Genomic DNA, 23,828 nt, shown 5'->3' with positions numbered 1-23,828 from the left:
GGCATGTATATCATGCTGTACGTGACATACGTGCCATGATTTGCACCTTATTACCTGTCAGTTATGTTCGTCATACACTCTTGTTACGCCATATGAATTTTGGTATATATTGTCACGTGGTCGTGACGTCGACGAAGACAGCAGTCGGCGTTGGCAGAATGAAACTGTTTATTTGGGCCGAACTTGTGGCCGGGAAAATGAGAACTAGAACTACAGCAATACACGCTGTACAATGATAGCGGCGAACAGGGCGTCGTCCGTCGATCAACTGACAAGCGGTCACGCGCGTCGGCTTTTATACAGGCGCTATCGAACTTTCCAGCAATATCGCTGGTGGCGGCGTAATCTCTAGACAAAGCTGGAACATTCGCGTGCGGGGCGCAATCTTAACAAACCGATCTACTACAATCGCGACGCTTCTAGAACACTACTTCGCGGACAGCGTCGAGCGTTGATAACCGTCCCTGCCGGTCAAACCCGAATACATCAAAACAAGACAAGAAGTGGGCGTGGCATTGCCCCCCTCTGAAAAGCATCGTCCCGATGCTTGTGAAAGAACATAGAAGAGAAAAAAAAAACAAGTGCATACACAAATAAATTACAATAACAAAGGAAAAAAAAATGGAGTCCCCAGGCTCGCTAACGCGCAAAAAACGGCTTAAGGCGCACGACATGGACGACTTCAGGTCGCGCACGGCGCCGCTGAGAGTTCGTAATGCCGTCAGGGACAACCTCATAGTCGAGTGCGCCGAGGCGTCGAAGTACCCTGTACGGTCCGAAGTATCGTCGAAGAAGCTTCTCACTAAGCCCTCGTCGGCGTATTGGCGTCCATACCCACACACGGTCACCGGGTTGGTATTCCATGTGGCGTCGGCGAAGGTTGTAGCGGCGGCTGTCACTCGTCTGCTGGTTCTTGATCCGTAAGCGGGCGAGCTGTCGTGCTTCTTCGGCGCGCTGTAGGTAGGTGGTCACGTCGATGTTTTCCTCGTCGGTCACGTTTGGTAGCATGGCGTCGAGCGTCGTTGCCGGGCTCCGTCCGTAGACCAACTTGTATGGCGTCATCTGCGTCGTTTCCTGTACGGCCGTGTTGTACGCGAAGGTCACGTACGGAAGGATGGCGTCCCACGTCTTGTGTTCGACGTCGACGTACATGGCCAGCATGTCGGCGATGGTCTTATTTAGACGCTCGGTGAGGCCGTTGGTCTGTGGGTGGTACGCGGTGGTGCGGCGGTGGCTTGTGTGGCTGTATTCCAAGATCGCCTGAGTCAGGTCAGCCGTGAACGCCGTACCTCTGTCGGTGATGAGAACCTCTGGGGCGCCGTGTCGAAGGACGATGTTCTCAACGAAGAACTTCGCTACCTCAGCGGCACTGCCTTCGGGCAGGGCTTTTGTTTCGGCGTAGCGGGTGAGGTAGTCGGTAGCCACGACGATCCATTTATTTCCACAAGTCGACGTTGGGAACGGCCCCAGGAGGTCCATCCCGATCTGCTGGAATGGTCGCCGAGGAGGCTCGATCGGCTGAAGGAAGCCTGCTGGTCTTGTGGGCGGTGTCTTCCGTCGCTGACAGTCTCGGCACGTCCTTACGTAGCGAGTGACGTCGGCGGCAAGGCGCGGCCAGTAGTACTTTTCTTGTACTCGTGCGAGCGTTCGGGAAAGTCCGAGGTGTCCAGCCGTTGGGTCGTCGTGCAGGGCATGCAAAATTTCTGGTCGCAGTCCCGAAGGTACAACGATAAGGTAGCTGGCTCGGGCCGGAGTGAAGTTCTTCTTTACGAGGACGTTGTTTTTCATGGAAAATGATGCCAATCCTCGCCTGAATACTTTTGGGACAACGATGGTCCTGCCCTCCAGGTATTCCACTAGACCCTTCAGTTCCGGGTCGGTTCGCTGTCGTTCGGCGAAGTCTTCGGTACTTATGGCTCCCAAGAAGCTGTCATCATCCTGGACGTCGGGCGTTGGTGGGTCGACGGGGGCACGAGACAAGCAGTCGGCGTCGGAGTGTTTCCTTCCGGACTTGTACACGACAGTAATGTCAAATTCTTGAAGTCTTAGGCTCCACCGTGCGAGGCGACCAGAAGGGTCCTTCAAGTTAGCTAGCCAACACAAGGCGTGATGGTCGCTCACAACTTTGAAGGGCCTGCCGTAGAGGTAGGGGCGAAACTTTGACGTAGCCCAGATGATGGCGAGGCACTCCTTTTCTGTTGTGGAATAGTTCACCTCTGCTTTAGACAGCGACCGGCTAGCATAACTGATAACCCTTTCCAGTCCGCCCGTCCGCTGCACAAGGACGGCGCCGAGTCCTATGCTGCTTGCATCGGTGTGAATCTCCGTATCGGCGTATTCGTCGAAATGCGCAAGTATCGGAGGTGTCTGCAGGCGTCGTTTCAGTTCATGAAATGCGTCGACTTGCGCTGTTTGCCACCTGAATTCGACGTCGGTCTTCGTGAGCTGCGTTAGTGGCTCGGCGATACGTGAAAAGTCTTTGACAAAGCGTCTGTAATAGGCGCACAAGCCGAGAAATCGGCGCACGGCCTTCTTGTCGGTGGGTGGCGGGAAAGCGGCGATGGCAGCTGTTTTCTGCGGGTCTGGGAGCACTCCAGTCTTGCTGATCACGTGACCCAAAAACAAGAGCTCCTCGTACGCGAAGCGGCACTTTTCTGGCTTCAGGGTGAGCCCGGAGTTCTTGATTGCTTGAAGTACGGATTGAAGTCGCTGGAGGTGTTCGTCGAAGTTCGAGGAATACACAACGACGTCGTCCAAGTAAACAAGGCAAGTCTGCCACTTCAAGCCAGCTAATACAGTATCCATGACTCGTTGGAAAGTCGCAGGTGCCGAGCAAAGACCGAAAGGCATGACCTTGAACTCGAACAGGCCGTCCGGTGTTATAAAGGCGGTCTTTTCTCGGTCTCTCTCGTCGACTTCAATTTGCCAGTAGCCGGTCTTGAGGTCCATCGACGAAAAGTAATTCGCGTTGTGGAGTCGATCCAGGGTGTCGTCTATCCGTGGGAGAGGGTACACGTCCTTCTTTGTGATTTTGTTCAGGCGACGATAATCGACGCAGAAACGTAGGGTCCCATCCTTCTTCTTCACTAACACCACGGGAGACGCCCACGGGCTGTTGGACGGCTGGATGATGTCGTCGTGTAGCATTTCATCGACTTGTTTCGTAACGGCCTCCCGTTCCCGCGTCGAAACCCGGTAGGGACTCTGACGGAGTGGTCGAGCATTTTCTTCTGTTATGATGCGGTGCTTAGCAAGGGGCGTTTGTCGGACCCGCGATGACGACGAGAAACAGTCCCTGTATTCCTGCAGAAGGCGTCGAAGCTGTTGCTGTTGGCGAGCGGGAAGACTTGGGTTTACGTCGAAGGGTGGCTCAGGGATCGTCGTCGTAGCTTCGTCAGAATCTGAAAATGCAAACGCATCGCTGACGGCCGAGATTTCTTCGATGTATGCAATCGTCGTGCCCCTGCTCAGGTGTCTGTATTCCTGGCTGAAGTTCGTTAGCATCACGCTTCCTTTTCCTTCATGCAACCGAGCAATGCCCCTTGCGACGCAGATGTCACGATCTAGCAGCAAACGCTGATCGCTCTCGATGACACCTTCGATGTCTTCAGCTTTTTCGGTGCCGACGGAAATAATGACGCTGGAACGCGGCGGAATGGTCACCTGCTCTTCTATCACATTCAATGCATGGTTCCCTGGCGTCACGCGGGGCGGGAGCGCTTTATCTGAGGTTAGTGTTATCGACTCGGACCTCAGGTCGATGACGGCGCCGTGTTCACTTAGGAAGTCCATTCCAAGTATTGCATGCCTCGAGCAGTTTTGTAGGATTACAAAGCTCGCAGGATAAGTCCGGTTATTGATGGTGACTCTCGCCGTGCAGACACCAATCGGCGTTATCAGATGGCCTCCAGCGGTGCGGATTTCGGGGCCTTGCCAAGCGGTCTTAACCTTCTTCAGCTTCGCGGCGAACGGTCCACTGATGACAGAATAGTCGGCTCCGGTGTCGACGAGAGCTGTGACGTTGTGGCAGTCGATAAGGACGTCGAGGTCGCTAGTTCGTCGTCTTGCATTGCAGTTAGGTCGTGGCGTCGGGTCACGGCTACGTCGGTTTGTTCCGCTGCTTCCCCGTTGCGTTGTCAGGTCCACTTCGGTCCGCGAGGCTTCGTCGTCAGGGCTCTGTCTGGTTCGCGTCGGGTCTTCAAGGTTTCGTCGTGGCGTCGTCGTCGGCGGCGGAGGATCTTCGATGTTTCGTCGTACAGCAACCGCACCTCCATCGGTTGCTGCCCTTAGTTTTCCGGATACGGGCTAGGCGACCGGCCCCGGAACGGGCCAGTGTACTGGCGGCGTTGGGGAGACGCGTAGCGGCCTGGCGACGGCGATCGGGAAGGTCCTCGGGGGGTCCAATGCGCTCCTGCCAGATAGTCGGCGATGTCACGTGGTCGTTCACCCTGCTGTGGACGCGGCGCGTCGATGGCGAACCCACGCAGTCCCATCCGTCGATACTGGCAGCGGCGGTAGGTGTGGCCAGCTTCTCCGCAGTGGTAGCAGAGTGGACGATGGTCGGGGGCGCGCCAAACGTCGGTCTTCCTCGGCGTGTATCGCTGGCCGGTTGGCGGGCGGTATGGCGTCGGTGGTGGCGGCGGTGGTGCCTGGCGGCGGAACTGCTGGGGCGGCGCGGCGTCATGACGCGGGCGAGGAGGGGGGGCGTTGCGTCGGGCTGCAGCAGCATAACTCATTGCTTGAAGCTGCGGCGGTGCCGGCTGAGGAACACCCAGTGACTCTTTGATTTCCTCGCGGACAATGTCTGCGATGGAATCCACTTGAGGCTGCGGCGAAGGTAACAGCTTGCGCAACTCCTCCCGCACGATCGCTCGGATGGTTTCGCGCAAGTCGTCGGTGGCTAGTGAGTGCACTTCGGAATAGGTTGCAGACAGCGGCGAGCGGTTGTACTGTTTCGTCCGCATGTCCAATGTCTTCTCGATAGTTGTAGCCTCGGTGAGGAATTCGGCGACCGTCGTGGGCGGGTTGCGGACAAGTCCCGCGAAAAGTTCTTGTTTGACACCCCGCATGAGCAGACGAACTTTTTTGTCTTCCGCCATCGCAGCGTCGGCCTGACGGAAAAGTCGAGTCATCTCTTCCGTGAAGATGGTGACGTTTTCGTTTGGCAGCTGCACCCGGGTCTCCAGCAAAGCAGCGGCCTTTTCCTTGCGGACGATGCTAGCGAAGGTGTTGAGGAACGTCGTCCGAAAGAGGTCCCAGGATTGAAGGCTCGATTCATGGTTCTCGAACCACGTCTTCGCGGCGTCTTCTAAGTAGAAGTAGACGTGGCGCAGCTTCTCTTCAGTGTCCCAGTGGTTGAAGGCGGCGACTCGCTCGTACGTCTCCAGCCAGCTCTCCGGGTCTTCAAAAGAAGATCCACGGAAAGTTGGTGGCTCCCTTGGCTGTTGCATCACTACCGTTGTAGGTGGCAGTTGGTCTGTCATCGTCTCGGCGGTAGATGTGACGGTCTTCGGCTGCCTGGCGTTTTCGGGAAGGAGCCCGTACTCTGGTTGTAGTCCCTTCTGCCGGCGGCTGGTTCGAGGATCCGGGTTGACCTTAGAGTCGTCTTCTTCGCGGCTTGGGCTTGGGTCAGCGCTCCGCGGTGGCGTCCGGATCATGAAGCAGCACCTCCACCAGATGTCACGTGGTCGTGACGTCGACGAAGACAGCAGTCGGCGTTGGCAGAATGAAACTGTTTATTCGGGCCGAACTTGTGGCCGGGAAAATGAGAACTAGAACTACAGCAATACACGCTGTACAATGATAGCGGCGAACAGGGCGTCGTCCGTCGATCAACTGACAAGCGGTCACGCGCGTCGGCTTTTATACAGGCGCTATCGAACTTTCCAGCAATATCGCTGGTGGCGGCGTAATCTCTAGACAAAGCTGGAACATTCGCGTGCGGGGCGCAATCTTAACAAACCGATCTACTACAATCGCGACGCTTCTAGAACACTACTTCGCGGACAGCGTCGAGCGTTGATAACCGTCCCTGCCGGTCAAACCCGAATACATCAAAACAAGACAAGAAGTGGGCGTGGCAATATCAAGTTAACGAAACGGCCGTAAGAGCACCAAGACTGTGGCATATATATCATGTCGTTCATGACATGCATGTCATGATTTTCATGTTATGACTCGCCATTCATATTCGTCATACAGTCATGTTATGCCATACCAATTTTGGTGTACATTCGATTAACGAAACGAGCAGGAGAGCACAAAGTCGTAGGCGGCTAGATAGATAGATAGATAGATAGATAGATAGATAGATAGATAGATAGATAGATAGATAGATAGATAGATAGATAGATAGATAGATAGATAGATAGATAGATAGATAGATAGATAGATAGATAGATAGATAGATAGATAGATACGCTCAAAGTCGCAGAAGTTGGCTAAGAAATGCTTCACATTCAAAAAACGCACGCACGCGTTTTGTGTGTGTGTATGTGCGTGTGTGTGTGTGTGTGTGTGTGTGTGCGCGCGCAGCCGCAGTGCGGTCGGCATCTGTTTACGCCGATGGTGCTCCACTCCGGGCCGTAAAAATGCCACACCATCAACGCATGTATACCGTGAAATCTGTGTGCGCAGCGTTCCTTAGTGTGTTCCACGGCGGACCAATGCTTATCCTCTCCCAGGAGTCGTGCAGAATGCACTTGAAGGCTCACTTACCTTCAAGGCGTGCGTGGTGGATCTGTGCGTGCCCTGGAAGTGTGCGGCGTGGTGACAACACCATAGGAAACCACCTTCACCCTATCGCCGTGGACCCTGGAGGTGTTCGGGAACTTGCTGACGTCAGGCGGACCGGACGGCTGTGTCCTCGTCTCGGCCATCGCCGAGAAGCCTTGCTGCCGTTTACCTCACGGCTGCTGCGCGAGGCTAGCTGACATGGCAGCTGCGCCCGGCTCTCTGCCGACACCGGGACGCCTTGCAACCAATTTGGTTTGGCGTGAGGATTACAGCAGAAGGACCCGCAGCAAAAGGGCGCTGGGACCGGCTGTCCCAGAGAGGTCTTTAGTCATCCAGCCTGGAATTCGGGACCTCCGAATCACCACCGAAGTGGCGTTCGTCGGACTTGCGGGTCTGTCGTCGACTAGATCGACGTGCCGAAGGCCGAGCCCGTTCCGGGCATGCGGACATCAAACAGGCCTCTTGCCTCGCACTCTGGCCAACAACATTACGCCCCCCCCCTCCTCCGCGCCGTGGACGCTCTCCCGCGTGAGCATCACGAACACTCGTCTTAATTTCTTTTACCCCCTTCCGTAGCACCATATTGTAGTATCGTGTATTTCAAGTGTATTGTGTTATTATTTTTTTTCCTTTTTTATTTGTAGAGTAATTACCAGCAGTTGTGGGCCTGGGCTGAGGTTAGCTGTTGCTCATTGCATAACGCCTTTGCATGCATGGGCGACGACCGGCTGCCTTTGCAGACCGGTATAGGGTAATTTAAGGAGAGGAGCATGTGGGGATCCGAGGCGCGCCCGAAGCCACTGCGCGGGCATTTCGCCGTTCCGCGAATCCTTTCCTTCTCCCGTTCTCCCGCGACGGCAAGTGGCGCCATCTTGCGCTACGCGCCGGCTTTCGTGGTGGCGCTGCACGCGGTCTGGGAGCCGCGAAATTCAGCGCGACGGACGCGCGTGCACGCCGGGACGGTCTCTCTCTCCTCGGACGCCGCTGGGTAAGCACGCGTTTCCTTCTGGCCCGACGTCCCCTTTGGGAATCGCCGGGCTGTAGCCTGCCTGGGTGCCTCGGCACCCTTCCAGGCGTGTTTACCTCAGTGTTAGCTCCGGTTCGTACGCTAAGCCAAAGAGCGGTGCCTAGTGCTCGTGCGCGGTCGTACCACGCCGAGCCGCACTTGCCGGAGGCCCACGCGTACGGAGATTGCCCTAGCTCTCGCGACCAGACCCAGTGGTCATCGCGAGAGTGCGCAGCATAGCCGCGAGGGACCTTTTTCCCGAGCGGCGTGTCAAAGCTCGCCATTGCCAGCTGCGACGTGCTGGCGGTCCCCCTTGGTGTACGTCCGCGTGGGAAGCCCTTTGCTTCCCCGTGCCACGGGAGCGGACGTGTACTGTGTGTGTGTTGGGGTGCCGCCGAAGGCAAATAAAGTGTTTGTGTGTGTATGTTTGATCGAACACTATGTTTATGCCGCGCGGCGCTCAACGCCTTTGCTAGCTGAGCGCGCGCGGAGCGGTGCGCTAAACGTAAGCAGGCAACGGTAGACGCGGCCCTGTGGCTCCTCAAGCCTGAACACGCGGTAGTCTTCGGCTCCGGTGAGCATCGAGGCTACCACAAGCATCACAATGTAAGCTCTCCTTTCCGGACGCAGAAGAGGCTGCACGCTTGGAACGCCACCGTCGCCGAAGCGCTGTCGAATCGCTTTCACGTTGAGTGCAACTGCATGCAAGTTTTTTGTTGTTTATCGTATTCTTGCATCAGTTATGCACGTAGACTCTTCGAGCGTAGGAGTTTCCTACGCGGCGCCCATTCGAAGGTCGCTTATTTCGTTGCTGCAGCTGCTCTCAATCAAGGTGTTAAGTGGCGTGCACAATACGGGCATCCGAATACATTACATCAGTGGCGTAGCCGGGAGGGGGGAGATCACCAAGCTACATCCCCCAAGCTACTACTGTCATGTACTACCGCTGAAAACAGCCACCTCCGCCGGAAGTTATCTGGATTTTTTCTAGCATTCCTTTCCACAGTCGAAAATACACTTCGGTGTGAACATTGCTGATTTAGGCTAGCTGTCTTCGCTACGCCCGTGGCGGCCCTTTAACTGGCCGCCATGCTGGCTGTGCAGCGCATGAGTGTCAGAAATACCCTGCAAACAGAGGCGTAGTGCTATGGATTGCCATTTTGCGACGCCGCGACACGCTGATTAACGGGCTCCGCTCTCCCACGCGAGCCGTACTTCCGCAAATGAGTAACTGTTGTTGACTAGCCGGACGCTCGGAATTAAGCTATAAAGAATGTATTCAAGACGTCCCCGCCGATGCGGCGGGGACGTCTTGAACTGTTATATTGTGCTAGCGGAGGGCCCAAAAAGGGATGGTCATCTTTGTTTTCTTCTCTTGCCCCTGTACGGAGAGCGGGGAGTCGTTTTATTATTTACTCATACTGTTGGCCTGTCGGCCGTTACAGGGTGGGTGAATAGCAGCACTTTTGCATATTGTGCATTACATAAAAAATTGAACTAAAAAACACACTTGAGAAGAGAAAAAATACATAAGAAACCACACTACATAAGAAAAAAAAACGCAAGCGTACATATAAGAAACCGTACTACATAAGAAACCCTACATAAAATACTACAGAAGCAAACGTATGCGTACATAAGCCAAATAGTTCGTATATACATGATTAAACAACACCAATTATACAATTATACAACACCATAAACACAATTATACAACACCGTAAATACACAGTTAACAAGCGATGTTAGAAATTATAACCGACCATTGCCCTACCGTCCGCAGGCCTTTCCAGCCACCCTACAGCGAACCCTACCTGGTCGTCCATCGCGACGACAAAAAAACGCCAGGCCTGCGCTGAAACCGCAGCACAGTCACAGCGAAAACTGGAAGAGCGGCGTTTCTAGAGCCCGTTGTAAGCTAGCTCACTTGGGGCTACAATACAAGTACACTAGAAAGGTACCCACTGCGCCATAAATCACAATTTCTGTGAAGTTGGGAAGCACCTACTAAGCCATTATTCGTCCTTCCGCGGAGAAGCGAGGCACCAGCTACAGGTCTGTAAGGCATTATGTGCACTTTGTTGACGCGACGACTGATGACGATGAAGAATTATGGCTCAGGCCTTTGTAATGGGTTGGAAGCTTTAAACGGCCCACCTGTTCCGATTCCATGGCACGCGTCTCTGTAGCGGCCACTCCTCGGGCAGATGACGGATGGCGACAACAGATAATAAAACTGATATTTAATGTTATAACCATCCGTAAAAAGGCGGTGCTGCCACACGGTGCAACACCAGTGGGAAACAAAAGAGAAAAGAGAGAGGGAACACGAAGTGCTCCGCACAAGGTTGACAGACCGCACAGCGAAAACGAAACTGCAGCTGCGATGGCCCCGATAAATGGTTCCAACACACTCCCCGCCTGGTATCACATGATACCACTCTATGTAAGCTATAAGGAATACAGTGCATTAGTCCTCGTGCGCTATGAGAAGAACAGTCTCGGTCACTGGTCGGGAGAACGTCTTCACTACACCACCGGTTGCAGTCTTCACTTCAACCTTTCGCACTTTCCCATCCGCACTGGGAAACGTTTTCACTACACGTGCCATAGGCCACTCATTGCGGTGGACGTTCTTGTCCTTGAGAAGCACTAGGTCACCACACCTGCTGTTCCGCCTGGGTAACTGCCACTTGCGGCGACTCTGCAGCGTGGTGAAGATGTCACGCCGCCAACGGCTCCAGAAACAATCGGCGAGCCATTGGACTTGGCGCCACTGACGTCTGTGCCAATCCTCGCAGTCAAAGAGACCAGGTGCCAGAGTGTTCGCGCCTGTTTTTTGGGTCAGGAGCATCGCAGGTGTGAGAATGTCCCAGCACTCGGCGTCTGTGGAGACTGGAACGAGAGGCCTTGCATTTATGATGGCCGTAACTTCAGGCAGAAAGTAGTGAGTACTTCGTGGGTGAGGCGGCCGAGAGAGTGTTCTAACAACATTGAGTCTAAGATGCGGCGGGCTATGCCGATCATTCTTTCCCACACTCCACCCATGTGCGAGGCGTGCGGAGGGTTAAATACCCAAGTGAAACCCAAGTTTGATAGAAACGTGTTGACTCTTTGAGAGTCTTGGCCACCCACGTTCAACTGCAGTTCTGAGCATGTTCCAACAAAATTTGTGCCACAGTCAGAGCGTAACTGCTTTGCCGGGCCCCTAATGGCAAAGAATCTTCTGAAGGCATTTACAAAACTTGAGGTGTCCATGGATTCCATGATTTCTATGTGCACTGCTCGAACGCTCATGCACGTGAACAATACAGCCCAACGCTTGTTGTGCGCTTCACCACCTCTAGTGCGACGTGCAGTCATCTGCCATGGTCCGAAAACATCTAGACCCACGTAAGTCAAAGGAGGCTCTGTGCTGAGCCGCTCTGAGGGCAAGTCTGCCATTTTTTAGGGGCGAAGCTCCTTAAGGCGGCACCCGTTCGTCCCTCGTAGTCGTAGTCGTAGTGCGTAACCAGTCTTACGCTTTGACCTCCAAGGTGGTGCCGGTGGGAGATTTTTCCTGTGCGTTGTTGAACAATAAAAAATTCGCAGCGGTAGCTAAAAGCCGACTTCTTCTGTCTCTCATTCCCATTAGCAGCCATTCTTTACCTCCAAGGTAGTGCCTGGTGAGGTTTCTCCTGTGCGTGATTAAACAATAAAAATTTTGTTCAAAACGCCGTTGATTGATGAAATAAACCAACGAAAGACGCCAGATGTTTTGTAAAAGCAAAACGGAAGAACGCCAGATGTTTCTAAAGCAAAACGAAAAGACGCCAGCTGCTTAACGAAAGACGCCAGATGTTTTCTAAAGCAATGGTTTTCTAAACAATGAAAATTCACAGCGTACATGTAAAATTAAAGTGAGCTGCAAGTCGTCATAACTCATCGAACCTTTAGTATAAACGCGCCCGATCTCACGTCGGTGATGATGTACTGGGCAGAATTCACGGAAGATTCACGGTTTACCGATGAACCTCCGCAGCTTCGCCCACTCATCATCATTCACTCCGTGGATATGCTGTGATTTTTTTGTTCTTGTTGCTTTCCCCGCAGCTTGCAGCACGTAACACATTTCTGAATGTACGAGGAGATCCGTCGCTTAGCCCCAATGATCCAGAAGCCAGCTGCTCATATAGCTCCCTCGGTGAGGTGTCGACCTTGGTGCTTCACTTCCTCGTGGTAGTGCCCTACAAGGAGCATGGCCACATGATGGTTTCCGGGGATGATAATGGGCTTAGACTCGTCTTGGCTCCACTGGGATCTGCTTAGGTGACCACCAATCTTCAGCAGCCCATTGGGATCAACCCATGGATCGAGCTTCCGCAGTGGGCTCAATTTTGCGATGCGCTTCCCATGATCTAAGCATTTTAATTCTTCGGAGAATGCCTCGCGCTGCACTGAACGGATAATGACTCCCTTTGCTCGAGTCACGTGTTCTGCAGATGGTCGCGTCAAACTCAATGAACCATTGTCCTGAGCAGACCTGCCGCCATGGAAGTTGCTCGCCGCGCGTACGAGAACTGCTATCGCACGTGTCAAACACGTCCAACTTGAGAAGCGCTCGAATCTACTGGCGTCAAGTCCTCGCATGCTCACAGTGGTTGCAAGGCTGGTTGCTTGAGGCCTCACGTCGGTATCGCGGTCAGGACCGACGAGATCAAACCTTCCCTGTAGGATCTCCAAACAATCCTCGCGGCGGCGTAGAAATTCTGGGCCAGTTAGCCATCCTGACTCTGGAAGCTTCGACGCGGGCAAGAACCTTGTGCCAAGATCTGCAGGATTAATATTTGTCGGAACATAATGCCACTGATCTGGCCACTGATCGCCTAATCCGTTGCAGGCGTTGATCGCCTAATCCGTTGCTGACGTACACATAGAACCTCCTCGTCTCGTTGTGTATATAGCCGAGGACGACCTTGCTGTCGCAGTAGAAATCGACAGAGTTCAATTTAGTATACATTTCTCTTTGTATGAGCTCTGCCGCTCCACTGCCAAAACTGCGCCGCAGAGCTCGAGCCTAGGAACAGTGTGTTCAGGACGTGGCGCCAGTTTAGATTTAGCCATTATAAACCCTATATGGCACGCACCATTGTCGTCGGTGATCTTCAGATATGCCACGGCGGCTACTGCTTTGTTTGAGGCGTCCGAAAAGATGTGGGCTTCCCTTCGACTCACCGCAGATAGCGAAGCGGGTACATACGTACGAGGCACATGGAGATTCTCAAGCGCCTTCAAGGAATCCTTCCACTCTTCCCACTCCATTCGCTTCTCATCAGGAAGTGGGGCGTCCCAATCACAGGTCTCTGCGACAAGCTCGCGGAGAAGAGACCTTCCCTTGATGGTGACGGGAGCCGCGAATCCTAGAGGGTCGTACAAGCTATTCACGGTTGATAAGACGCCACGCCGGGTGAATGGTCTCTCTTGTTTTGGAACCCGGAAGGTAAATACGTCTCCTTTCAGATCCCAGCAGACTCCCAGACTGCGTTGGATCGGGGGTGCGTCGACGCCCAGGTCGAGATCCTTCAGGTCCTTTGCTCGGTCTGCCCTTGGAAACGCCTCCATCACCGCAGGGCTGTTAGAAGCGAACTTGTGAAGCCTAAGGTTCGAAGCTCCCAACATGTTTTGCGTGCGTATCAACAGGCTGATAGCTTCTTGCTCCGTGGGAAGGGACTTAAGACCATCGTCAACATAAAAATCTCTTTCCACAAACTGCCTGGCGTCCGTGCCGAATTCCTCTTCCCCTTCTCGTGCTGTCCTCCGAAGAGCATAGTTTGCGACGGCCGGTGATGGACTATTACCAAAAACGTGCACCGTCATCCGGTATTCTACGACCTCGTTTTGGATGTCGTTGTTGCGGAACCACAGGAACCGCAAGTAGTTCCTATGATCTTCGCGCACGCTAAAGCAGTAAAACATCTGTTGTATATCTGCTGTCACCGCGATGAGGTCTTTTCTGGATCGGATGAGCACGCCCAACAGATTATTTGTGAAGTCTGGGCCGGTGAGCAGGACGCTGTTCAACGACGTGTTCTCATCTGAGCGCTAGAATCAAACACGACTCTAGTTCCACCTGGCTTCTTCGGATGGCACACGCCAAAGATAGGAAGGTACCAGCACTCTTCTCCTTCAGCAAGGGGCGGAGCTTCTTCCGCATGGCCATTTTCGAACATTTTTTCCATGAAAGCCACGAAAGATTTCAATGCTTCTGGTTTCTTTTGAAGTGTGCGTTTCAAGGTGACTAGACGAGTTTGAGCTAGTTTCTTGTTGTTAGGAAGTCGCTGTCTCGGGGAACGGAAAGGGAGGGGCGCTACCCAGTTGCCCGATTCGTTTTTGAAAGACTCTGTGTCCATGATTTTTAAAAACTTCCTGTCCTCCATAGAAAGAGAAGGTTGGTTGTCTTCCTTGGTCACCTGCCGAGCAGGAGAAGAATTTCTGCATTTGGGTCAAGGCTGGGGATTTGTTCAGCTATAGCCTTGAGGTGAGCTTGATTCCGTGCTGCCTCGGGCGTAGGGATCTCACTCCTGTTGTTTGGTAGCTTGTTGCACTCTATGAGAGTTGGGAGTGGTAACTTCTCCCCTCCGTTGACACCCTCAACAAAGAAACCAGAAGCTCTTCTCCCCGAAGTCTCTTCAACTCCCGAGCACGTCTTTAGTGTGTAGGCGGTAGCTTGACCATTCATCCCGAAGAGATCGAAGAATTCTGATCTAGCCAGGGATCTGTTGCTCTGATCATCTAGGATGGCATACATTCTCATTTTCGTTTGAGGCTCGCTTGTGTGGCTCACGTCTACTAAGCAGATCTTGGAGCATGACCTGCCAGCACAGCCACGTCCACATACTTCTGTGCACGTTGAGGAAACCTTAGGCGACTGCAGTTCAGGGTTCGGCTTGTCGATTTTAGCACCTTGCTTGGAGTCGGAAGGCACGCTGGAAGGACTCTTCTGGTGGAGTGCTGTAGCGTGCTTGCCACTGCCACAGTCCGCGCAAGTGACAACGACCTTACAGTCCTTCGCGAAATGGTCTGCAGCCGTGCAGCACTTGAAGCACAAGCCGAACTGCTTCAGAAGAGATTTGCGCTCGTCCAGTGGTTTTTCCCTAAATGCTCGACACTTTTGCAAAGGATGCGGCTTCTTGTGCAAAGGACAATATTTGGGCGAGCTCGTCATCTTGTGCGCCGCGGGGGATGTTTCTGAGCCGAGCTCCACATCGGTGACATGAACCGAAATGAGTGCCTTCCTGTTTCCTTCATGCTTTGGGACCGCACCGTTCGCAGACCTGAGCGTGAAGCCTGGGTCATTTCTCATTTTGGCCTGGCCGCGGACAAACTCAGCGAAGAAGGCGAACGGAGGAAAGGCTACGCCACGGTCTTGCTTGTACCTGGATCCCTTAGAAATCCACGCTTCCTGCAGACGAGGTGGCAGCTTTTCCACAATGGGCGATATCCCTCTGGCACTATCTAGTAGCTGAGCCCAGTGAGGGGAGGATCAGCCTTTGCGCACTCCAGTTCTAGCAGTAAGTCTCCCAGCTCCCGCAGCTTGTGCGTGTCCTTATCCGAGAGCCTGGGAAAGTTTGCAACCCTTTTAAAAAGGGAATCCTCGATCACTTCTGGTCGGCCGTAACATTCCTCTAGCCTTTCCCAAACGAGGCGAAGACCAGCTTCTGGGTTGGCGACATGGACCGAGCGGAGCCTTTTTGCGTAGCCCGATGATTCCACCCCGAGCCACTTCACTAGAAGATGAAGTTCTTCGTTTGCGTTTAAGTCGAGACTTCGCGTCATTCCTTGGAATGTTGACCTCCATGATCGGTAATTTCCAGGACGATCGTCGAATTGCACGAGCACCGAGCTGACGAGGTCTCGACGCACTAGATATTTCGCCATAGCGTCCATTTCGGGGACCGGCACTGACTCCTGCTGGCGGCGGTGTAAGCCAGTGTGCGGCGGGCTTCCTCTGTCGTACCGACCATGTGGGTTCAAATGTCCAGTAGCGATATCGAAGTGCTCACGGCCGTGTTGCTCTGAGGGCGTTGGGGTCAAGCCGGATTGTGACGGTGTCAGGATGAGCGCGCTGTCTGGTATGCGTCCAGCACGGACCTCGTGCACCTCTCCAACCGTTGGCAAATTAAGCCGTCGTCGCTGCTCAGCGGTTTGCGGGTGGGAGCCGGCTTGCGCTGGACCTTGGTTGATCGCGAAGGCAAGCGTGCGTTGAGCGCTTTCTCCGGGTGCGTCAGTAGCAGCTGGGAGACCGCGATGCTCCCCGCCTTGCTGTTCCAGAGGTCTCGAGTGCGGCCCGGCTTGCACTGTAGCTTGTTGAAGCACAATGTCAAGCGTGCGTTGAGCGCGGTCTTCGGACCGTCGCGAAGCGGCCCGACAGATGTGATGCTCTTCGCTTTCTTGTGCAACAGCTTCCAGTACGTCAGCTTGCGCTTCCGCGGCCGCTGCCTCTCCCTCCGAGCGTAACACCTCTAACTCAGCGTCAAGCTTTGCCTTTTCTAGTTTTACCGCTGCTTCCTTTTTTTATGAACGCCGCCCGCGTACGCGCCGCCGCGGCTTCGGCTCTTGCTTTGGCAGCGAGCGTGCTGGCTGTGCTCGCACTTGAGCGCCCGGAACGCGTCGAACGCGACGAGCGTCCCGAACGTGAGAGCGCCGTCTGCTCTTCTCCCGCATCGTGTTTGAAGAGGGAGCGGTCTGGGCTTACTTGAGACGAGCCGGGCTCAAAGTCTGATGGCTCCATTTCGACGACTCCGATGCGGGGCCTCCTGTGTTTGGGACGAGGGCGATGGCGAGGCTTAACGGCGTCCGCTTCGTCCTGGCGCAGCAGAGTTGGCGATGATCGCCTTTTTACTGTTCCGATTCCATGGCACGCGTCTCTGTAGCGGCCACTCCTCGGGCAGATGACGGACGGCGACAACAGATAATAAAACTGATATTTAATGTTATAACCATCCGTAAAAAGGCGGTGCTGCCACACGGTGCAACACCAGTGGGAAACAAAAGAGAAAAGAGAGAGGGAACACGAAGTGCTCCGCACAAGGTTGACAGACCGCACAGCGAAAACGAAACTGCAGCTGCGATGGCCCCGATAAATGGTTCCAACACATTCACCAGTTGTGTAATTTGCATTGGGTGACGCCGGCAGCTATTTCCCTCTCCCGTCATGCTGTATAGCATACGTTGACGTGGGAGAGAGACGGGGGGCGGCGAAGAACTTTACTGAGACCCCAAGGAAATGGATCATGCGCTTATGGGCTTCCTTGGCAACGAATACAAGTGCACATGCGAGAACCCACTACGCTATAAATCATTGCAATTTTACTGAGACCCCGAGGAAATGGATCATGCGCTTATGGGCTTCCTTGGCAACCAATTCAAGTGCACTTGCGAGGAACCCACTACGCTATAAGTAATTGTAATTTTTGAGAAGTAGGGCAGCAGGCACTGTGCCATTTTTCGTCATTATAAGGAGAGCCGTGGTACCTGCTAACGCATGTAAGACATTATGCGCACTTTGTTGATGCTGTGCTTGATGACGATGAAGAAATATCGCAGAGACCTTTGTAATGGTTTGGAAGCATTCAACAACCTACTCGTTGCGCAATTCGCATTGTGTGACGCCTGGTTACAGAATTCGCGTTGTGCGACGCTTGGTGCTTTATTTTAGTCTTCTACCACGCTATATTGCATATGCTTATGTGGTTCCTTCCCGACATTAAGCCTGTATAGGACCTTTTTGCAAAGCAGCTTCAAGCACCGGCATGGCTCAGAGGTTGAATACTGGGCTCCCACGCAGAGGGCCCAGGTTAGAACCTCGTTCCATCCTGGAATTTTTTTCTTATTTCGTTTTTTTTCTTATTTCGAGCGATACTGGTTACGGACACCGGCGGCGGCGGCGGCGGCGGCGGACAACTACGGCACCAAAAACTGCCGGTGAAATGATCTCATAACAGCTTTCGCTGTAAAACTTCACTCTGCGCCTGAACGGGAACGACGTGCGCGTCTCGATTGACCGGCTCAAGCCCGCATGCATCGCTGCGAACGAACCGGGCAGCGCCAATCCATCCACAGGCATCTATCCACAGCCTCCGACGTCGCAGCCCGCTCCCGTCACGACACACTCCGGACGTCTGGTACGCCTCCCATATTTCTACAGACCCTCAGGGCTCTGCACTCCGCTGGAGGGGGGGGGGGGGGGCGGGTGATGTGGCGACTCACTGCGCACAAACCGGCGCAGCCTCCGCCTCGTCACTAGCTAGCCCGGCGTGACCCCGGCTGCATGCTACACCACGCCTCCGATAAGGGACAGCACCACGGCAGCGTCACCGGAGGCTTACGTCACCGACGGTGTTTATAAAACCAAGCTGCCAAGGTTGGAAGCTATCATTCTTTCGCTAACCGACCGAGCGCAGCGTCGGTATGCTTGCCCCTCTGCTGCTACTACACTAATAAACAGTCGTTACGTTTTATGTAGGGATGCGTCCTTCCATCGACACGGCATCCCACAAGCCAAAGAAACGGACTGTTCTCACGGTGAAAGCTGCAAGTGGGCAAGCTGTATGCGATCGCCTTAACAGGCTGTCACTCTCGCTCAGTTGAGAACCATCCCATAATTAAAAAGGGGCGTGGTCAATATATCTTTAGGGCGGAGTTGGTAAGAATGAAAAGCGCATGATTGGACCAATGTGGGGCCCCTTTTCCCCCGAGAAGAGACGCGGGGGATACGAAGGGATATTGCCCTGCTAATCAGTATAGTTGCTTCTCTAACATGGTGTAGCAGCATATCGGCAAATATCCCTTCTAGAAGTTTATAGTGTGTCTCTGCGTCGGCTGGCCACCCAAACTTAGTCTACTTAAACGATGCGACGACGTTGCCTCGTGAACGAAAGTGGGGCAAAGGAGAACTACTGGAATCGTGGTTCATTCGTTTTTAACCATCGGCTTGCACCAACAGCCGCGGCCCCCTATTGGAGGTTTGCAAAGACGTATGTGAAACTGGTCAATCTAAGCTCATTTGTTGACAGTGTATATATACTGAGAATGCCACCTACATAGGTGGCGAAACTAGACTCCCGAGAAAAACTGCTCTGCTCTGCAATCCCATCCGGCGCGAGAAGTCTCGCCAGCACTCTTGCAGATTGCTCGACTCCTTGGCACGTCGCACGCTAGCTTTTGTTTACTATGCAACTTTTGTTAAATTTAGCAACTGTTAAGCATATGTCTTGAACTGTTAGCGAATTGCGATTCGAGCGCTTACACCCCCCCCCCCCCCCCCCACACACACACACACGTATTTATGTTGGCATGGTAGCCCCCCCCCCCCCCCCGAGAATAATTTCTGGCTACGCCACTGCATTACATGGACGCAGCATTTTCTCTAACTTGCAGTTAGAGCGAGTTTGGTGAGTCAGCAAAGCGCACGCAGGATGCGCGATGCTCTTGAAACACGACTAGCCCAGCGGAGCAGTCCCGCCGAAACCGGGACCTTCCGACCACACGCGTCGTCAAGAGTAACGCCAAGTTTCTTTTTTCTTTAAATAGAATTGAAATATGTAAATAGCATTTTAAACCGTCTTCTTATTTACTGCAGCGATTTTTTTAGTAATATGGGTAGTTACAGTACTAGTCTTAATATACTAAGTACTTTCTACATAATAATGGGCTAGTACTAGAATATCCCATTGATGGCGCAAGCCCTGTGTGGAAGTTACCTTAATTTCTCAATTACGAAAGCGCTCTTGCACATAATATTCGCGTTTTAGATGTTCTCAAGCATTAACATTTCACTCTAGCATGTACTGCTATTTCTCATTAGTGAGAACTAACAGACAATAACGCCAAGGAAAGCATAGGAGGTGTTATCTGTAGTATTTAGAATATAAATGTGAAGAAAGTAAAGTGGACGAAAAGGTAACTTGCCGGTGGCAAGTTATCTTTTCGTCCCACTTTACTTTCTTTACATCTACATTCTAAATACTACAGATAACACCTCCTATACTTTCCTTGGCGTTATCGCCTGTTAGTTCTCATTAATATTGTGTCTAACAAAAAAAACGAGCCCTTAAGAGTTACCTACTCTCGTTGTTTCTCATTAGTGTCCGTTTCAAAGGATAATGAAGAACAATAGGAAAATGATGACGAAACATCAAAATTCCACGCGATAGACGCGACTGTTCCGATAAGCAGAGACTATTTCACAAATCTTTGAACAGTTGGTTGTATTTTAGGAGGATTGTCCGCGCGCCGCGGCTGCACGCAGGCGCAAATGGCGCTACGCAACGACGGCCGTCACATCAAGTGTCCCCGCGGCAGACGTATTGTGCATGTTTTCCTGTCCTGCTACTTCCCTCCTATATATCACAATCTCCCCCTTCAGCAAGGACGCTGAGACGTGCCCCACTCCTTTGGAGCTATGCTTCACCTGGGAGCATTTTTCGCTGCCGAGTGTAGTGGTTCTAGGAACCGTAGTGGGAGCGTAACGGATTAAGAGGCGGGCGACGGCTGGCCACACGATCCGCGGGCGTGCCACAAGTTCCATGAAACAATCCCTTCTCTTCTTTGGGCCTTTCGAAAGCGCGCGCGAGGCCGCTTTCAAACGGCTGCGCGACAGGACAGCGCGAGCCGCGCGCCCAATAAGCTCGAACGACGGAAAAAAACAAACATCAAAAGACGCCGGCGCGCCGCATCCTCCTCACCCACTCGACCAGACACAGACAACGCGATCAAACGCCCAGCAATGCCTGGAAACATCTAGAAGAGAAGGGTGACTCATCGCCGATGACGCCGCCGCGATTCGAACCTACGGGAAAGCTCTCGCCCTTTCCCCAGGCTTAGCTGTACTACGCGCCGGAGAACACTCCCGACGCTTCTAGAAACCGGGGGAGAAGGGATAAAAGCGTGGATACGATGACCAGTCGAGGAGTCAGTGAAGAAGTGAAGGAATGAGTAAATCGGCCCGGTGATGGTGAAGTTACGCTAAGTGTGGCTCCGTTAGCCAAATAAGACATAGTTATGATGGTGTGCGGTCAGTCGATCGTCGATCTGGAAGAATCCGATGACGACACCGTGTGAGCCGTGACAAGTCACGACGACGGTTCAGCTACGACGATCAACGCTGGAGCTGGCGTGCGTGTTTCCTTTAAGAGAAGCATTCGATTATCGTCCAAAATTTGTGGACTGGATACGCCATTGTATATTCAAGACTTTGACTGTCCTTGAATAGTTATAATGCATGTGATTGCATTTGTAGCGTGTGATCTGTTTTGTTTAGCTCCCGTTGTGTAAACACCATCTGAGTTATATTGTAAAGTTGTGACTGGTACCAGCCGAGTGTGCATGCGTTTGTATTATTTGTATTCACTCTAAGAAAAGATCGAGTAAAATGGGCGTCTTTTTGTCCCACAAGAATAATCGCCATCTGGCTTGCTTGCGTTTCCTTTCTTGAAAACTCGGCGCTGGCCACTTTCCTACCAAGAATGCTATGTCACGCTGATAGCGCGCATGTCATTCGTGACCAGAAAGTGCCGGGCGCGCGGCGATAGTGCAAGGAAAGGAAGGCAAAATAAATGACGATTATTGTTGTGGGACAAAAAGACGCCCTTTTTACTCGATCTTTTCTTAGAGTGTTGCCCTAACTGAGAATATATTTCGTTTTCGTTTGTGTTATCGACTCTCGGCTCTTACTCGGTCTTTGGACCACAACCGGCGTTCGATGGCGCACCAAAGGACCAACTCTAAACTGTCCGCGCTTTCGTGGTGCGTTTTCGGAGGGCCGTGACGCCAGTCCTTAGAATTCGCCCGGCGATGGCCAACCCGATTAACGGGATCAGTGACACCGTGACGTCAAAATTTGCGTCTGGTCATGGCATCCACAGAGAGAAGCTGTTTGGTACATGCGCTCTCGCTCTTTCTCCTCGCACGGCGGGGGCCGCATAAAGGTACGAGGTAGCGCGGCCCTTTCGCGAGCGCCTCTCACAGCTTGCGAGACGCCGTCTTTCCCTCTTTCCCGCGTGGAGCGTCCAAGTTTCTCTCCCGCCGACCGAATCGCCCCCGAACCTATTTTCGCCGCTGCCACGGGCTGCCGCGCAAGCACACCACCAATCAGCGCCCGATTTTTCTCCGACCACCTCACATGGCGGTCATCATAGCAGCGGACACTGTTCAACGCTCCCACGCCACCCCTCTCCGTCTGTCGGAAAGAAGCAGCCAGCCGGCGGGTGCGCACGCCTCGACATTTTCACTATTATCTCGTGACTCTCGCGCCGGCTATGTGAACAGCGTCACGATCGGAAGCGCCGACGGGCGGGACGCCGAGGCGGCATGCTTCCCGCCAGTGTGCCCTAATACTGCCCTGCGGGCTGCAGGTTGCCGAGCCTTGGTCTAGGCAACATCCTCAGCCACAGGGAGCCGTGTATCCCGTGACTTATGCAACGCCCTGCCGTGTTCATCTCGAAGGTTCGCCTCGATCACACTGTGCCTGCGTGCAGTAGTTGGCCGTCCGCGTAGCACTTTAGGGGCCCGGCTTGTCGTCCATCGATGGACCTCATGTGTCGTGGTCACGCTCACACTATAGCGCTCAACACTAGCACTGCTCAAAACCGGCTCAAAATGGACGAGGAAGCTCTGACATGATATTAAAAGAAATAACCAACAAGTGATCGCCATAATTATTTTAATCGCCAAAAGCGTTTAGGAAACGTGCGACTGACTCCGGCGCACGATTTCTCCTCGCACCGGTGTCTCGACAGCGCTACATCTGAAGGGGGAAAGAACCTGAAGAAACTCGCTGCAGACGACACGTTCTCAGCTGCCGTAACAAGCACGGAGTCGATCAAGTGCATGCGCATGTTGCACACCCAGTTTGCGAATATTCCTAACAAGATTCTGCTCGTGCCGGGAAAACTCTACACGTTTACCTCGACCATAACGTCATCGACGGTTTGGTGAACGGAGCAGTGGGATCTCTACGAACGAGAACTGCTGGGTGCCCGTGCTACGCATTTCTTCAGGTTTCACAGTAAGGGAGCTGCATTTGTTTTTTTCTTTGCCAGCGTCTTCGCGGATGCAACTTCTATCGTCGTCGTTGTGGGAACACCTGCCTGCCTTGTAAGGGAACAGCGGCAACTACTGGGAGAAGGAAAAAAATGATCGTAGCTAGCGCTAAAGACGCAGTGCTAAGGAGACAACGGAGTTCATCGACACCTATGTAGTCCTGGCTTTCGCTGTTTCGTAAACCCTCTCTTTCTTTCTTCTTCTCTCCGTTTTTTTCTTTCTGTTTTTTATTTATTTGTCTCTCTCTCTATTTCTTTCTCTCTCTCATTCATGTTCGCTCGTTCTTTCTCTTCATGCATGCCTTTCTTTCTTTCTCTCATTCTTTCTGTGCTACGCTTTACTCTCTCCTCTCCTCTTTTCCCTCCTACTCACCATCACATCTCTCCTCCTCCTCGCGCTCTAGAAGTACACGTTGCTGGGCTAGTCGGTTCGTGTCCAAGTACGAGCCACAAAGTATGGCTGTACCTGGACTTGCGCTCGCCTGGACCCCTTCCCTCGTTATTTCCTCGCGCAACAACAGCCATACTTTGTGGCTTGTACTTGGTCCTCGCGCTCACTTCCCACCCCCTTGCTACGCTATACTGTACAAGGCTATGCTTTGCTCTGCTAGCCTGCCGGAATTAGAGCACTGCGCGAGCTCAAGCGGGCCTACCCGTAAACCTCGGCCCAGCCAGGCCAGTGGGCCGGGTAAAGTAGTATTCACGGCGGGCTGGCGCCTGAACCTCCGGACTTAGGGTCGGGCCCGGGTTTGAGATGGCGGGCTCGGGTCTGGCCGGGCTTGGACTGCTCAGTTCGCGGCGTCTTGACGTTGGCGAGGAAAGGGGGCGTTGCATCGGGCTGCAGCAGCATAGCTCATTGCTTGCAGCTGCGGCTGCACTGAATTGGGTGTGCCCAGCGACTGCTGGATTTTCTCGCGGACCATGTCGGCGGTCGAATCAACTTGAGGCTGTGCCGAAGGTTACAGCTTGCGCAGCTCCTCTCGCACGATCGTTTTGATGGTTTCCCG

General features: G+C 53.2%; 1 protein-coding gene across 2 annotated transcripts in view; it reads left to right on the top strand.

The window, feature by feature from the left end:
• LOC119395585 (phosphotriesterase-related protein) overlaps positions 1–23,828 on the top strand; it is a 328,646-nt gene that overhangs the window by 168,465 nt on the left and 136,353 nt on the right. The gene's annotated exons all lie outside the window — the stretch shown is intronic.

The sequence above is a fragment of the Rhipicephalus sanguineus genome, chromosome 6 (assembly GCF_013339695.2).
Source record: "Rhipicephalus sanguineus isolate Rsan-2018 chromosome 6, BIME_Rsan_1.4, whole genome shotgun sequence".
NCBI lineage: Eukaryota > Metazoa > Arthropoda > Arachnida > Ixodida > Ixodidae > Rhipicephalus > Rhipicephalus sanguineus.
Note: the sequence above shows the minus strand (reverse complement) of the source record. Positions and strands in the feature narration are given on the sequence as shown.